This window comes from Rhinoderma darwinii, chromosome 3 (genome assembly GCF_050947455.1).
Source record: "Rhinoderma darwinii isolate aRhiDar2 chromosome 3, aRhiDar2.hap1, whole genome shotgun sequence".
Classification (NCBI taxonomy): domain Eukaryota; kingdom Metazoa; phylum Chordata; class Amphibia; order Anura; family Rhinodermatidae; genus Rhinoderma; species Rhinoderma darwinii.
The window spans coordinates 363,028,890-363,046,212 of record NC_134689.1 but is presented as its reverse complement, the minus strand read 5'-3'; the positions used below and the strand labels follow the sequence as shown (position 1 = coordinate 363,046,212).

At 43.0% G+C, this 17,323-nt stretch overlaps 1 protein-coding gene across 5 annotated transcripts in view; it reads right to left on the bottom strand.

Moving 5' to 3' along the window:
- The window catches only part of KANSL3 (KAT8 regulatory NSL complex subunit 3), a 92,906-nt gene extending 75,995 nt beyond the window's left edge, over nucleotides 1-16,911 (bottom strand). For all 5 annotated transcript variants that reach the window (XR_012882517.1, XR_012882518.1, XM_075858593.1 and 2 more), the window contains exon 1: nucleotides 16,773-16,911. The gene's annotated coding sequence lies outside the window, so the exon portion shown is untranslated. The remainder of the gene's footprint in view (nucleotides 1-16,772) is intronic.
- Nucleotides 16,912-17,323: the final 412 nt, after the last annotated feature.

Genomic DNA, 17,323 nt, shown 5'->3' with positions numbered 1-17,323 from the left:
ATTTCAAGACCTGCCTGCAAAAAAATCAAGAATCTGAGCCACATTAGGGTGATCTATGTCTGGGCTATTATCCCCACACCAGGAAAGAAACTTTTTCCACACTTTATAATAGATGGAATTTGTTATCTCTTTCCTACTTTTTTGTAACGTAATGATAACAGCTTCAGATAAGACTTTGGCTTTCAGGACGGAGGCTTCAGACGCCAAGCTGCTAGGTTTAATTTCTGCGGGTCTGGATAGAAAATTGGTCCTTGGAAGAGGAGGTTTTGAGATATTGGAAGAACCCGAGTTTCTGTCATCTTTAAGCGGTTTAGCAGGCTGAACCAAGCTCTTTTTGGCCAATATGGAGCGATTAGAATTATCTTTGCCCTTTCCTCTCTGATCTTTTGGAGCATCCTGGGAAGCAGAGGAATAAGGGGAAATGCATACCCCAGGTTGAAGTTCCAGCTGTGAGCTAGAGCATCTATGCCCATGCCATTTTCCATTGAATCTAGGGAGAAGAATTGAGGGGCTTTTGCATTTTCTAGAGTTGCAAACAAATCCACTTCTGGGGAACCCCAATCTTTGGAGAAAATATTTTTGGTTTATACACCACTCTGTTGAAGTCCGCTTGGGTATTCTCTGAGCCCTTCAGGTGGATGTCTGACAGAAAAGATGAATTTCTGCCCATGAAAAGATTTGAGTTGTCAGATTCTGAAGGTTTCTTTGCCTTGTGCCTCCTTGATGTCTTAAGTAAGCTACCGTAGATGTGTTGTCGGAGTAGACTCGGACATGAGAACCCGAGGAGGTGACTTGCAACTCTCCAGTACTGCCCTATGCTCCCTGAAACTTGAGTGTTGGCTTATTCTAAGTGGCCAAATTCCCTGGAATGAATTCTGGGCTACAATCGCTTCCCATCTTCTCCTGCTTGCATCTGTTGTAATTGTGATTACTGCAAAGGGGTACCATGTGACTCCCCTCTCCAGATTCTGAAGTTTCAGCCACCGAAGGGCAACAGGGCAAATTTATTGTCCAAGGATAGAATGGACTTGTCCCACTGAAAAAGTATTGCCGCCTGTAGATCTCTGGAATGGCTTTGAGACCAAGCCATTGACAATGCAGGATGTTAGAGACCCCAGAATTGACATTGCTACTCTTATGGGGACCTGCTTTTTTTGAATGAAGACAGATATTCTGTCTCTTAGAGCAATCTTTTTTTTGTTGAGGTAGGAAGGACATCTGCATGTGTGAGTCTAGTAGTACCCCCAGAAAGACTTTCCTTGTTGCAGGTAAAATATCAGATTTATTTTTGTTTATAATCGAGCCTAGGTCTTCCAGAGTCTGGAAAACCTGTTGGATGTGATGCGAGAGATTGAGCTGTTGGTACTACCAGGAGTAGGTCGTCCAAAAATGGGATTATATAGATCCCTTAGTTCCTGAGAAAAAGCTACTATTTCTACCATTATCTTCGTGAGGATTCGTGGAGCAGATGAAATCCAAAAGGGAGTGCCCTGAACTGGTAATGAAAGATCTCGTATAGTCTTTCCCGATTAGGGGTATGATGAATTTGATTGATTCCATCTTGAATTTGAGATAGGCTACATATTTGTTCAGAGGTTTGGGATTTATTATTATCCTGTAAGCTCTACCTGGTTTCTGGACCAGAAATAGACAAGAATAGTGTCCCTGCCCCCTCTCTTTGAGTGGAACAGGAGAGATTAGTTCTTGGAGTAGTAATTCCTGGATGCCTTTCTTCAGTGTCACTTGATGAGTGACTGAGGGAAGCCGAATAATGACCATCTTTGAGGAGGTGGGGGAGGTGGCAAACTCTATTTTGAACCCCTGTGAAATTGAGGTCAGGATCCACTGGTTGTTTGTTATGTTTCGCCATTGGTCTGTGAACCTTGAGATCCTGCCCTCCACTCTTATGACGTCATTGTCGATTTTGAGTTTGCTTCTGATTGAGAAAGAATATTCCGGCCCCTACCCCCTTTGGGGTAGCTCCATCGGCCCGTATTTCGGCCGCAAGTCCCAGACCAAACACACTGCAGGGAGTCGGGCTCCTAGCATCAGTTATGTATGACGCTAGGAGTCCCTGCCTCTCCGTGGAACTACTGTCCCGTATTGAGAACATGATTACAGTACGGGACAGTTGCCCCGCAGCGAGGCAGGGACTCCTAGCGTCGTACATAACTATGATGCTAGGAGCCCGGCTCCCTGCAGTGTGTTCGGTCCGGGACTTGCGGCCGAAATACGTTCCGTCCTTTACGGACCGAAGATACTCGTGTGAGTCCAGCCAAACACTTACTGGGCCGGGGGTCACACTTCTTTCAGGCTCCATAATACCAGGCTTTACAGCCAATTTCTCTTGTTCAGACATGATAGTACAAAGCTTGTCCTACCTGAAGAGAATGAGAGCTCCACATGAAACGCACGCCGGAGTGGCTGACGGAAGGAGGGCATCCTCCCCAGGCAGGAACACGGTCCTGCCTGCACTGATGGCAGGTAGAGGGGGGTGGAAAGCACAGCTGGGGAACCCAGAGGAACCGGAGCTGGCACCTCAGTTCTCACTTTACCAGAGGGCGCAGGAGAGACCAGAGGCTGGATCGGCCATCCGAGAGGTAGCAGAGAACACCCTGGTAAGAATCCCTGCTAGACCTCAATGGAAGGTGCTACCAGGTGGTAGCAATCCTCTTGCATGCCCTAATAGGGACAGGAAAAAACACTGAGGATTGGGAGGGGGGGGGCAATTTAACCTCTTGCTGTTTCCTATCCCTATTAGAGGCGCAGCCCCAACCTCCTGTGGTGCTGTCATGGAGGGTAAGTTGATAAATAGTACCAATAAAAACCACAGCTTGTCGCGCAAAAAATAAGCCCTTACATCGCTCAATCGATAAAAAAAAAAAAAAGTTATGGCTTTCAGAATATGGAAACAAAATGATTTTTTTTTAACAAATAGTTTTTTCTTTGTAAAAGGAGTAAAACATAAAAAAATAAATATATATATATATATATATATGTATATATATATATATATATATATATATATATATATATATATATATATATGTATATACATACTTACACACTACCGTTCAAAAGTTTGGGGTCACACAGACAATTTTGTGTTTTCCATGAAAACTCACACTTATATTTATCAAATGAGTTGCAAAATGACTAGAAAATATAGTTAAGACATTGACATGGTTAGAAACAATGATTTTTATTTCAAATAATAATTTTCTCTTTCAAACTTTGCTTTCGTCAAAGAATGCTCCATTTGCCGCAATTACAGCATTGCAGACCTTTGGCATTCTAGCTGTTAATTTGCTGAGGTAATCGAGAGAAATTTCACCCCATGCTTCCAGAAGCCCCTCCCACAAGTTGGATTGGCTTGATGGGCACTTCTTGCCTACCGTACGGTCAAGCTGCTCCCACAACAGCTCTATGGGGTTGAGATCTGGTGACTGCGCTGGCCACTCCATTACAGATAGAATACCAGCTGCCTGCTTCTTCCCTAAATAGTTCTTGCATAATTTGGAGGTGTGCTTTGGGTCATTGTCCTGTTGTAGGATGAAATTGGCTCCAATCAAGCGCTGTCCACAGGGTATGGCATGGCGTTGCAAAATGGAATTATAGCCTTCCTTATTCAAAATCCCTTTTACCTTGTACAAATCTCCCACTTTACCAGCACCAAAGCAACCCCAGACCATCACATTACCTCCACCATGCTTGACAGATGGCGTCAGGCACTCTTCCAGCATCTTTTCAGTTGTTCTGCGTCTCACAAATGTTCTTCTGTGTGATCCGAACACCTCAAACTTCGATTCGTCTGTCCATAACACTTTTTTCCAATCTTCCTCTGTCCAATGTCTGTGTGCTTTTGCCCATATTAATATTTTCCTTTTATTAGCCAGTCTCAGATATGGCTTTTTCTTTGCCACTCTGCCCTGAAGGACAGCATCCCGGAGTCGCCTCTTCACTGTAGACGTTGACACTGGCGTTTTGCGGGTACTATTTAATGAAGCTGCCAGTTGAGGACCTGTGAGGCGTCTATTTCTCAAACTAGAGACTCTAATGTACTTGTCTTGTTGCTCAATTGTGCAGCGGGGCCTCCCACTTCTCGTTCTACTCTGGTTAGAGCCTGTTTGTGCTGTCCTCTGAAGGGTGTAGTACACACCGTTGTAGGAAATCTTCAGTTTCTTGGCAATTTCTCGCATGGAATAGCCTTCATTTCTAAGAACAAGAATAGACTGTCGAGTTTCACATGAAAGCTCTCTTTTTCTAGCCATTTTAATTTAAGTTTAATCGAACCCACAAATGTAATGCTCCAGATTCTCAACTAGCTCAAAGGAAGGTCAGTTTTATAGCTCCTCTAAACAGCAAAACTGTTTACAGCGGTGCTAACATAATTGCACAAAGGTTTTCAAGTGTTTTCTAATCATCCATTAGCCTTCTAACACAGTTAGCAAACACAATGTACCATTAGAACACTGGAGTGATGGTTGCTGGAAATGGGCCTCTATACACCTATGTAGATATTGCATTAAAACCAGACGTTTGCAGCTAGAATAGTCATTTAGCACATTAACAATGTATAGAGTGTATTTCTGATTAATGTAATGCTATATTCATTGAAAAAAACTGTGCTTTTGTTGCAAAAATAAGGAAATTTCTAAGTGACCCTAAACTTTTGAACGGTAGTGTATATATATATATATATATATATATATATATATATATATATATATAAATCTGGTATCGCTGTAATCGTATTGACCAGCACAAAAAAAGTAAATTTGTTGTTTCTACCGCACGGTGAAAGACGTAAAAACCGAAACCCACCACACAAATAATTTTTTTTCAGTTTCCCATTACATTATATGGTACTTTAAATGGTGCCAATATAAACTACAGCTCCTCCCGCAAAAAATAAGTCTTCACGCCACTCCAGTGACAGAAAAATAAAAAAGTTATGGCTCATAGAAGGCAGGGAGTGTAAAACAAAAAAATAAAAATTGCTTGGACTGTAAGAGGTTAATGACCTGTGTCACGTCCAAAGTCGCATCGTAGCTCTAGCCTAAATGCGGACATTTGTCACAGTTCATGACACTGTTTTTTGCCAGTTACTGTCCCTTTTCTCCTCTAGTCGCTTTGCAACCTGCAAGCTGCCGCGACTCCTTGGACGCAAGAAATCTAAACTCGCTACACTTCCTGCCACGGCAACTTACATTACTGCGATGTGTGCAGCATGACACAGCGATCTTTGGATGCATGACATGTGTCGCCGTGTAGCCCTAGCCTAAATGATGCATGACATATAGTATAAATATGTTTCATTTCATGTGCTCTACAAATTTCTCACTTTTCTATGTAGTTTTTGAATTGGGACTTAAATAATGTATTAAAAGAAAGAAGTTTTATTAAACAAACTGTGTGACAGACCCGCTTCCAAGGAAACACATAGTAGATATAGGAATGGTGCGGTATGGCACATGCTCAGCCAACGCTCCATTCATTTTTATGGGGCTGCAGAAGATAGTGTTCGGCAGCCCCATAGGTTCCGGTACGCCAAAGTAAGCCCGTTCTCGTGACCGGTGGGGGTCCCAGCGGTCAGACCCCCACCGATCAGATATTTATCTCTTATCCTGTGGATAAGTGATAAATATTAATTATGGGAAAACCAATTGAGCTCCCGCTATACACTGCACTTGTTCAATTCCATAACTTGCCGTCAAAATGATGGAAGCTTCGACAGAACCTCTTTGGAATCCATTGTGCGAAATATCCAGCATAGTTTCGTAGCTTAAGGCCTTATTCACACGAACGTGTTATACGTCTGTGTGACGTCCGTTAAAACAACGGCCGTCACACAGACCTATGTTGTTCAATGGGGCCGTTCACACGGTCATTGTTTCAACGGACCGTGTGACGGGTCCATGAAAAAATAGGACATGTCTTATTTTTTCACACTTCACGCATGCGTGATAACGCGTCCTGCAGCGCAGAGCACGGATGCACCTCGGACGTGAAAAACGTACGTTTATCAAGTCAGAGATGTGCAACGCTCGTGTGAATCCGGCCTAAAGGTGGTTTTCCCAACTTAGACATTCATGGTATATTCACAGAATATGCCACAAATGTCTGATAGATGCTGGACCCAGCTCTGGGACCCTCACCTATATCGAGAAGGGAGATCACCCAACATACGTTTTGCCTGGTGCAGCAGTCGCTGAATCCAGACAGGGACAACTGGAGAGAGGGCTGCGCATGTGTGCGTTTCTCTCCATTCTGTTGTAGGATAGTTACGGAATCAGCTGAGCAGTGCTTGTTCAACTGTTTCCGTAACTTCCATTGAACAAAATGGAGAAAAACCCACGCAGGACCGTCTTTCTGGATGAGCGCTGAGGTGATGTGTTTAACCCGTTAGTGACAGCCAATACGCCTTTTCACGGCGGCCACTAATGGGCTTTATTCTGATGCATACGCCTTTTCACAGAACTGCATCAGAATAAATAAAAAGAGCAGGGAGCCATTAAATATCCCTGCTCTCAGCTACCAGAGGTAGCTAAGGACTGGGGGCATCCCTGCTCAAACGGGTGAAATCGATATCAGTATCGTTCTCACCCGTTTAATCCCTCAGATGCGGCGCTCACTTGTGAGCCCCGCTTCGGAGTTGTTTTGGCGAGAGAGAGGTAGCTCCCTCTCTCTCCCATCGACACCCGGCGATAAGATCGCCGAGTGCCTGTGTCTCCGATGGCAGCCAGGGGCCTAATAAAGGCCCCCAGGTCTGCCTGTAGTGAATGCCTGCTATGTCATGCCAGAGTTTTAAACGGACAGGCAGTAATACACTGCAATACAAAAGTATTGCAGTGTATTATAAAAGCGATCGGAGGATAGCATATTAACCTCTTCCCACGCTGCTCCGCAATAGTACGTCCTGCAGAGGGGTTAGTTCCCCCATCAGGACGTACAGATGCAGAGTAGTTCCCGGCGCACACTGTCCTAAGGGACAGTGTCCGGGAACCGGGAGGTCAGCTGTCCCCGACAGCTGACACTCCAGCCTTGCCGGTCAGCGGACCATCGCCGCTGATTTTGGCAATTAACCCCATAAATGCGGCGACAGATTGCGGTCGTCGCATTTAAGTGGTTTGAAGCAGCCCCCACGAACTGATCGTGGGGGCTACCGATGCTTGTCGTGGCAATCGGAGGTCAGACAATGACCTCAGGGTTGCCATGTACGGAAGCCTCGGAGGAGCAGCCCCCGGCCGCTCCTCCGAGGCTTCCTGTCAGTGTGACTGTCACGTCACAATGACAGTTAGAGTACATTACACGACGTGTGTAGTGTAATGTACTCTAGAAGCGATCAAAGCTGCAAGTCTAAGTGTCCCCTAGTGGGAAAAGTAAAAAAAGTAAAAAAAAGTAATAAAAATGTTTTAAAAAGTGTAAAAATAAAAGTTATAAGTTACATAAACAAACACTGTTTTTTTTCCCTATAATACGTCTTTCGTTATAGGAAAAAAATGAACACGTTAAAAAAAGTACACATATCTGGTATCACCGCGTTCGTAACGAACCCAACTATAAAACTATGTTATTTTTCCAGCACGATGAACACCCCAAAAAAAATCAATAAAAAACAAGACCAGAATCGCTATTTTTTGGTCACCACCCCTCCCAAAATAGAGAATAAAAAGTGATCAAAAAGTCGCATGTACCCGAAAATAGTACCGATAAAAACTACAACCCGTCCCGCAAAAAACAAGCCCTTACACAGCTTTTTTGACTGAAAAATAAAAAAGTTACGGCTCTCAGAATATGGTGACACAGAAAATAAATTTTTTAATAAAAAAGTGATTTTATTGCGCAAACGCTGCAAAACATAAAAAAACCTATATACATCTGGTATCGCCGTAATCGTACCGACCCGCAGAATAAAGTAAAATTGTCATTTATAGTGCACGGTGAACTCCGCAAAAAATAAACTAAAAAACATTGTCAGAATTGCTTGTTTATGGTCACCCGGCTTGCAAAAAAATGTAATAAAAAGTGATCAAAAAAATCGCATGTACCCCAAACTGGTACCAATGAAAAGTACAGATTGTCCCGCCAGAAATAAGCCCTCACGCAGCTCCGGTGGAGAAAAAATAAAGTTCTGGCTCTCAGAATATGGCAATGCAAAATGTGCAGTGTTTTCTAAAAGCGGGTAACATCCGACACCATTTATCAGTGCGACACTGGCCACATATCTATGAATTATTATTTATTTACCTCATTATTATACCCTCTTACTATATAGAAAAGGGAGAGAACCTCCAGCTCACCGGTGTGCGTCTCCTAACAGCGTCAATCGGATCCCCGCGACGGCCCGCGGTGTAAGACAGCAATTGTAGAGAAGAATTGACCTGAGCTCAGGTTCAAGCCCTGACTACTCACACCTTGGGACTGCGTCTCCCTTCTGTTTTATTCTTTCTCCAATAAACATGGGACTTCGTTTTCCCTTTTAACTCATTATCAGCGCTGGATCAATTCTTCTCTACAATTGCACCCTCTTACTATACCCTGATGTGATGTTCTCCGCACAGATTACATATGCCCCCACATTATAAACTGAAATACCAGCAAAACCCCAAACAGAACAACTGCCAAGCAAAATCTGCGCTCCAAAAGCACAATGGCGCTCCCTCCCTTCTGAGCCCTGCAGCATGCCCAAACAGCAGTTTGCGTCCACATATATGGCATCGCCATACCCGGCAAAACCCGCTTAACGCTTTATGAGGTATTTGTCTTCAGTGGCACAAACTGGGCACGACATATTATGCACTAAAATGGCATATCAGTGGAAAATTACAATATTCACACCATCCGCTGTGCATTAACCCCTTTGCGCACTATGACTTAATAGCACGTCATGGTGCGGGGGTTGTTGTATGGAGCGGGCTCACGTGCTGAGCCCGCTCCATACGCTGTGGGTGTCGGCTGTGAACAGCGATCGTGCAGTTACAGAAGCCTGTAAAAATAACAATATCCTGCAATACATTAGTATCACAGCATATTGTACCCGCGATCCAATGATCACTGGTACAAGTCCCCTAAGGGGACTAATACAATGTGTAGAAGAATTAAAGTTATTAGTAGTGACAAAGAAAAAAGTTTAAAGTAAAAAAAAACAAAAAAACTTTTCCCATTTTTCTTCTAAAGTAATGTAAATAAAGAAACAGAATTGATATCGCTACGTCCGGAAAAGGCCGAACTATTACAATATACCAATATTTAACTCGCATGGTGAACACCGTAAAAAACGTAAATAATTTGAACCGACAAAATCGCTGTAGTTTTCGTTTTTACCGCACAGCGAAAGCTGTAAAAACGAAAACCCCAAAAAATGGAATCAGATTTTTTTCCTATATTCCGATATTTTCCTATTTTTTTTCAGCTTCCCAGTACTTTTTATGGCACTTTAAATGGTATCAATAGAAACTACAATTCCTCCCGCAAGAAATAAGCCCTCACAACACTCTACTGACCGAAAAAGAAAAAAGTTATGGCTTTTGGAAGGCGGGTAGTGAAAAACGAAAATAAGAAAGCAAAAAAATGGATCAGTCCTGAAAGGGTTAATTCATTTCTAATGAAAAAACTTTTGACCACATGTGGGGTATTTCCGTACTCGGGAGAAATTGCTTTACAAAAATTGGTTGTTTTTTTCTCCTTTATCCCTTGTGAAAATTCAACGTTTTAGTGGCAAAAAATTGTGACATTAATTTTCTCCGCCTAATTCTAATAAATTCTGCAAAAGACCCATGGAGTCTAAATGCTCACTATACCCCTAGAAAAATTCCTTGAGGGGTGTTTCCAAAATGGGGTAACTTGGGGGGCTTCCACTGTTTTGGTCCCTCCAGGGCGTTGCAAAGGCAGCACCGAAAAACAATCCAGCAAAATCTGTGCTCCAAAATCCAAATGGCGCTACTTCCCTTCTGAGCGCTGCAATGAGTCCAAACAGCAGTTTATTACCACATATGGGGTATTGCCGTAATCAGGAGAAAATGCTTTACAAATGTTGTGGCTCTTCTTTTCCTTTATTCCTTGTAAAAATTTTAAATTTCTATGCTTTTTTAGAAAAAAAGTTGATTTTAATTTTCACTGCCTAATTCCACTAAATTCTGCAAGAAACCTGTGTGGTCAAAATGCTAACTATACCCCTAGATAAATTCCTTGAGAAGTGTAGTTTCCAAAATGGGGTCACTTTTGGAGAGTTTCCCCTGTTTTGGTCCCTCCAGGGGGTTGCAAACGCGACATGGCACCGAAAACCAATCCAGCAAAATCCCTTCCCTTCTGAGCCTTGCTGTGGGTCCAATCAGCAGTTTATTACCACATATGGGATATTGCCGTAATCGGGAGACATTGCTTTACATATGTTGGGGTGCATTTTCTTTATTATTTCTTGTAAATATTAAAAATTTCTATGTTTTTTCAGAAAAACTGTAGATTTTCATTTTTACAGACTAATTTTAATAAATTTAGCGAAAAACCTGGGTGGTCAAAATGCTAACTATACCCCTAGATAAATTCCTTGAGGGCTCTAGTTTCCAAAATGGGGTAACTTTTGGGGTGTTTTGACTGTTTTGGCACCACAAGACCTCTTCAAACCTGACACGGTGCCTATAATATATTCTAAAAAAAAAGGAGGCCCAAAATCCACTGGGTGCTCCTTTGCTTCTGAGGCCGGTGCTTCAGTCCATTATCCCACTAGGGCCACATGTGGGATATTTCTCAAAACTGCAGAATCTGGGCAATAAATATTGAGTTGCATTTCTCTGGTAAAACCTTCTGTGTTACAAATTTTTTTTTATTAGAAATGAATTTCGGCAAAAAAAATTTAATTTGTACATTTCACCTCTACTTTGCTTTAATTCCTGTGAAACGCCTAAAGGGTTAAAACACTTTGTGAATGCTGATTTGAATACTTTGAGGGGTGCAGTTTTCAAAATGGGGTGACTTCTGGGGATTTTCTAGTATATAAGGCCCTCAAAGCCACTTCAGAACTGAACTGGTCCCTGAAAAAAGAGCCTTTTGAAATTTTCTTTAAAATATGAGAAATTGCTGCTAAAGTTCTAAACGTTGTAACGTCCTAGAAAAATAAAAGAAGGTTCTAAAAACGACACAAACATAAAGTACACATATGGGAAATGGTAATTAGTGACTATTTTGTGTGGTATTACTATCTGTTTTACCAGCAGATACGTTTAAATTTAGAAAAATGCTAATTTTTGCAAATTATTTCTAAATTGTGGTGTTTTTCAGAAATACCAAAATTATCGACAAAATGTTTTCACTAACATAAAGTACAACATGTCACAAGAAAAAAATCTCAGAATCGCTTGGATAGCTAAAAGCATTCCAACGTTATTACTAGGGATGCAGGGTGCATTGAAACTTCGATACTGTTTCGATACTCTGCATCCCTAAACGGTTCGATACCGCTATTTCCTGTATTTCGATACTGAGCTGCGCAGCCGCACAGCTCAGTATAGTAATACATGAATGTATGGGAGCGCGGCTGCGGCTGTGTAATTCAGCCACAGCCCCGCTCCTGAGTCATGATAAGTGCGCGGGGTCAGGATGATGCGATGCGGCCGGCGCTGCAATAATGATCTGCGGCACTGAAGACAGAACATGGCGGGCGCTCTACAAAACACCCCCATGTTCTGTCTTCAGTGCCTGAACTGTCGCTCATTAGTGCAGCGCCGGCCGCACCTCCTTATGCTGACCGCGCACGCACTTCCTGTCAGGAGCGGGGCAATGGCTGTATTACACAGCCGCAGCCCCGCTCTATAACGGTGGAGATCAGAGAAACCTCTCATCTCCGCCGTTATTCCCCTGAATGCTGCGATCACAGCGGACTGCAGCATTCAGGAGAAAATGAGAAGGGGGGATGCCCCTGGATCGCGTCACAGGGAATTCCTGTGACGCGATCGAGGGCCATACCATATATGGGCAGACAGCCCAGGGTCTATTGACGGACCCCAGGGCTGTCTTACCATATTTCATGTTGTTAGGACATACCCAAGTATGTCCTAACAACTGCCTGTGTACTATCCGTCCACAGGCTAATGTACTGGAACATATCTGATATATGTCAGTACATTAAAGTTTAAAAATAAAGTAAAAACAAAGTATTGTTAAAATTTAAAAAAAATACACATACGCCTTTTTTACAATAAACATTAAAATAAGTCTCAATACATAAAATATACACACATTCAGTAATGGCGCGCTCAACTATTTTTTTGCATAATTTATGATGTGTACGCTGTAAAAAAATGAAATAAACACGGCTTTCTATCACTTATTAATGCTAGGTGTGATGAATTTAACCTCCATGTTCCTCACATTAATAGTAATTAACCCCATCATGTACCTCGCACATTAACCCATTATGACTGAGAAACATGATGGGATTAATTACTATTAATGTGAGGCGCGTTCAAAATTCATCACACGTCGCGCCTCACATCAGAAAACGGAAGAATTTTTTTTTTTTATTACTGTTGGCAAAAGTATCGAAATTGCAATACTAAACGAAGTATCGGTATCGATGTCCAAATTCTGGTATCGTGACATCCCTAATTATTACCACATAAAGTAACACATGTCCGATTTGAAAAAATCGGCTTGGTCCTTTAGGCCAAAACAGGCTGGGTCCTGAAGGGGTTAAAGTCCCCTAGTGGGTCTAGTAAAAAAAAGTGAAAAACAAAGTTTAATAAAGTGAAGAAAAAAAAAAAGGGAAAAAAATAAAACGAAAAACCCACTTTTTCCCCTATTAAAAAAAACAAAATAAAAGTAAAAAAGTTACACATATTTGGTATCGCCGCGTCGGTAACGACCACACCAATAAAGCTATTACATTATTTAACCCGCACGGTGAACACCGTAAAAAATAATATAAAAAAAAATAAATGGAAAAATTGCTGTATTCTGTGAATCCTGCCTTAAAGGGAATGTGTTGCCAGAAAAACATGTTTTTTTTTAAAAAAATTAAACATTTAGTGTGTGGGTGATTAAACATTGTTCAAATTTTTTTTATTTTTTTGCACGAGTCCAGGAAATATTATAAATTATTTCTAATTTATAATATTACCCATTTTTGGTCACTAGATGGAGCTGTTCCCAAAATTGCAGCATTGCAACGTTGGGTTAAAAGCCCTCGCTCTAGTGAGCTCTCAGCATTCCCCCCTCCTTTATCCTGGCTAGTGCCGGGATAAACGAGGGGTTTGAACGATGTAACCTCCTACACTGTGTGTCGCCATTTTTTGAGCTAACCCACAGTGTAGTAGGTTTACATACAGTAGTAAACACACACAAACACGAACATACATTGAAATCTCTTACCTGCTCCTGCCGCCGCGGCTCCCTCCGGCCCGTCCGCTCCGTTTGCTGCCGCTGGTGCAAGTGCACAAATCCGGAAGCCGCGACCGGAAGTAGTAATATTACTGTCCGGCCGCGACTTCCGGTCCACAGGAAAATGGCGCCGGACGGCGCCAATTTCGAATAGGACTGTGTGGGAGCGGCGCATGCGCAGTTCCCACACAGACGCCGTACACTGCAGTCAATGGGACGGGAGCCGTTCGCAGTCCCTATGGGACTGTGGCTGCCGTATTCCATGTCTGTATGTGTCGTTAATCGACACACACAGAAATGGAACAAAAAATGGCAGCCCCCATAGGGAAGAAAAAGTGTAAAAATAAGAAAAAGTAAAACACAAACACACAAATAAATATAAACGTTTTTAATAAAGCACTAACATCTTGAACATATGAAAAAAATTTTGGGTGATGACACTGTTCCTTTAACAAAAATGTGATAAAAAGTCGCATCTACTCTAAAATAGCACCAATAAAAACTACAAGTCGTCTCGCAAAAAAAACAAAAAGCCCTCATACAGCTGTATCGGCGGAAAAATAAAAAAAGTTATGGCTCTTCAAACATGGAGACACAAAAACAAATAATTTTGAAAAAAAAAGGGTTTTTATTGTGTAAAAGTAGAAAAACATACAAAATCTATACAAATTTGGTATCGTTGCAATCGTAACAACCCAAATAAAGTTAGTGTTATTTATACCACACGGTAAAGGGCGTAGATTTAGGATGCAAAAAAGAGTGGCGAAATTTCAGTTTATTTTCTATCCCCCCCAAAAAAAAGTTATTAAATGTTAATCAATAAATTATATGTACCCCAAAATACAGCTATGTCGACGCAAAAATAAAAAAATTATAGCTCTTGGAATGCGACAACGGAAAAACGTAAAAAATTGATTGGCCATTAAGGTTTAAAATAGGCTGGTCATTAAGGAGTTAAGGAGCTGCGGCCAGAAGTTGTAAACACAGCGTGAGAAGCTGTATGATGCCGATTGGACTGCGCCATACAGACAACACAAACACCACCCACAGAGAAAGGGCAGTGTTACCGCCCCTTTGGCTAGTATAGCCTCATTTGAATATTTAGAAATAAGCTCATAACTTTTAAAATAATAAACGTTTTAGGACACAATTTTCACTGGAATTATCAGCGTAACAGCACCTATAACATGGGTTAGGCGATTGGGCATTATTATACCAGAGACAGATCCTCTTTAAATGATAAACAGAAGCCAAGACCCAGATGTGAACAGAGCCTAATAGACAGTGGTTGTCCTGCAGCTTTGGTGTGATCGGTTAGCACAGGCATAAGGCTCCGTACACATCTGCGATAGGTTTTCCGTTACTCTGTTCAGTCATAAGAACGGAGTAACCAGACAGACAGAAGCGCTGGATCCGGAAAAAACAGCGACCAATATAAGCAATTGCGTTTAATAGGTTTTGTCATTTTGCTGGACAAAAAGAGAGCTGCATGCTGCACTATTATCTCCAGCAAAAATACCAAAATCTTCTTCTGAGACTTTTAACAGACACAGATATGAATACAGGTTGTACAAAACGTGTGATTCAATGTATTATTATGGATGCTTCAGTCGTGCAACAAAAGTCACTGTATAGCCCAGGGGTCTCAAGCACGCGCCCGGCATGCGGCCCCTGGGGCTGTTATCTGCGGCCCGCGGGACACAGAGCCGCTAGTACAGACTTTGCTCCGGGACTCTGGAATTCCCTGACATCACTGTCCACATATGGATAGTGCGTCAGGGTCTTCCCCAGAGGGGAGTCCCGGGCAGAGCGCTAGTATCGGCTCTGCTACGGGACGCTGGAATTCCCTGACATCGCTGTCCATATATGAACAGTGTATCAGGGTCTTCCCCAGAGCGGAGTCCCGGACAGAGCGCTAGTATCGGCTCTGCTCCGGGACTCTGTGGAATTCCCTGATATCGATGTCCATGTATGGACACACGATGTCTGGGGCTTCTCTAGAGCCGGAGTCCCGAGCAGAGCGCTAGTATAGGCTCTGCTCCGGGACTCTGTGGAATGTTGTGACATCGCTGTCCACATGTGGACAGCAATGTCTGGGGCTTCTCCAGAGCTGGAGTCTCGGGCAGAGCGGTAGTATAGGCTCTGCGACTCTGGGGAAGCCTCTGACATCGCTGTCCATACATCGACAGTGATGTCAGGGGCTTCCCCAGAGCAGGAGTCCCAGTGATGTAAGGAGCACAGCTCTGCCCGGGACTCCAGCTCTGGGGTTGCCCCTGACATCCATGTCCATATATGGATAGTGATGTCAGGAGCAGAGCTGGAATCCCAGGCAGAGTGCTAGAAACGGCGGCAATGCTCTGGCTGGGGATACCTCTCCTAGAGGGAGCCACAATGGAGCTATCTACTGTGGCAGCATCTACAGAGGGCACTGTGGCAGCATCTGCGGAGGGCACTGTGGCAGCATCTACGGAGGGCACTGTGGCAGCATCTAGAGGGCACTGTGGCAGCATCTAGAGGGCACTGTGGCAGCATCTACAGAGGGCACTGTGGCAGCATCTACAGAGGGCACTGTGGCAGCATCTACAGAGGGCACTGTGGCAGCATCTACAGAGGGCACTGTGGCAGCATCTACAGAGGGCACTGTGGCAGCATCTACAGAGGGCACTGTGGCAGCATCTACAGAGGGCACTGTGGCAGCATCTACAGAGGGCACTGTGGCACTGTCTGCCAAACGTTGCCAACTGAGCCGCCGGACTGCATTTAGGGAAACTTAAACTGGATTGTTGAAATAAGCACGTGGAGAAATATCTCAAATTTTAAACCCAGCTGTATTATTATAGTAACGTAATATTATAGTAATGCAGTATTATAGTAGATCAAATAACTAATTGATTAACAATAATTTTGTATTGTATCAAATTTGAAAGTAATGCGACCCAACCACTTCACATTTTTTCTATGTGGCCCACCTACCCGGCCGAGTTAAAGACCCCTGGTATTGCCTATAGCTACAGCTAGACAGTGACTTGCTATACTAGCCGTGACCAGTCGCATGCTGCATACAAGAGGGAGAACCCACCTAAAAATGGGGAGGCCCCTCACACTACTGTTGGCTTGCCTAAGACAGTTTCACTCCACGATCTTTATGCATTTCAATGGGCTGCAAAATCGCACAATGTGCACTACAGCAACCCACACTAGGTGAGTATCGCTATATTAACAGCCTAACAGTACAGTGGCCATACTATGTGTAAGACTATATCGCCAAGAAACAGGGGACTGAGCTATCCCTGCCACAGGAAGCGTATCATCTATATACACATATACAGTAGAGCATCATCACTGAACACACAAGTGCGGCTCTGACGGTATTCCCTGTATCACTACGCACTCACCTTTCGGAATTACTAATTTCTCCACCTCATTATAGTTCCCGTTAGCTCCGCCTACTCCTCCCAGAGGCGTTTGTCGGTATTCCGGTGGCTCAGGCCCGGTGCGTCGCCTGAGCGTGCGAACGTCTAGTGGGCGGAGCCATGCGCGTGACGTCACGCTAGTAGAGGCGGAGAAAAAGCGGGAAATGCTAAGGGAGGAGCTTGTCCTAACTGCGTGTCCATGTAGACGCTGTGCAGAGTAGCGGGATACAAAGTGCCGGAAATCTGCTGTTCCTGTTTACCGTCGTGTGCCCGTCCAGGTTAGAAGTTGATCGTGTGTAGTACATGCGATGACATACACTGGTAATTAGTAAAAGGGATTTATAAAAAATAAAATTGCATTAAAGAAACACTCCAGGCAGAATGTAGTCACTGGGTCGGACATCGATGTATTTACACTATTTTTGCTGTAGATAAAGCATTTAAAAGCTATGTAACTTTTGAGTGCGTTTTTTAAATAAATATTATTTTTTTTTTTATTATTAAAGTATACCTGTAAAGTTTTTAAACTATTC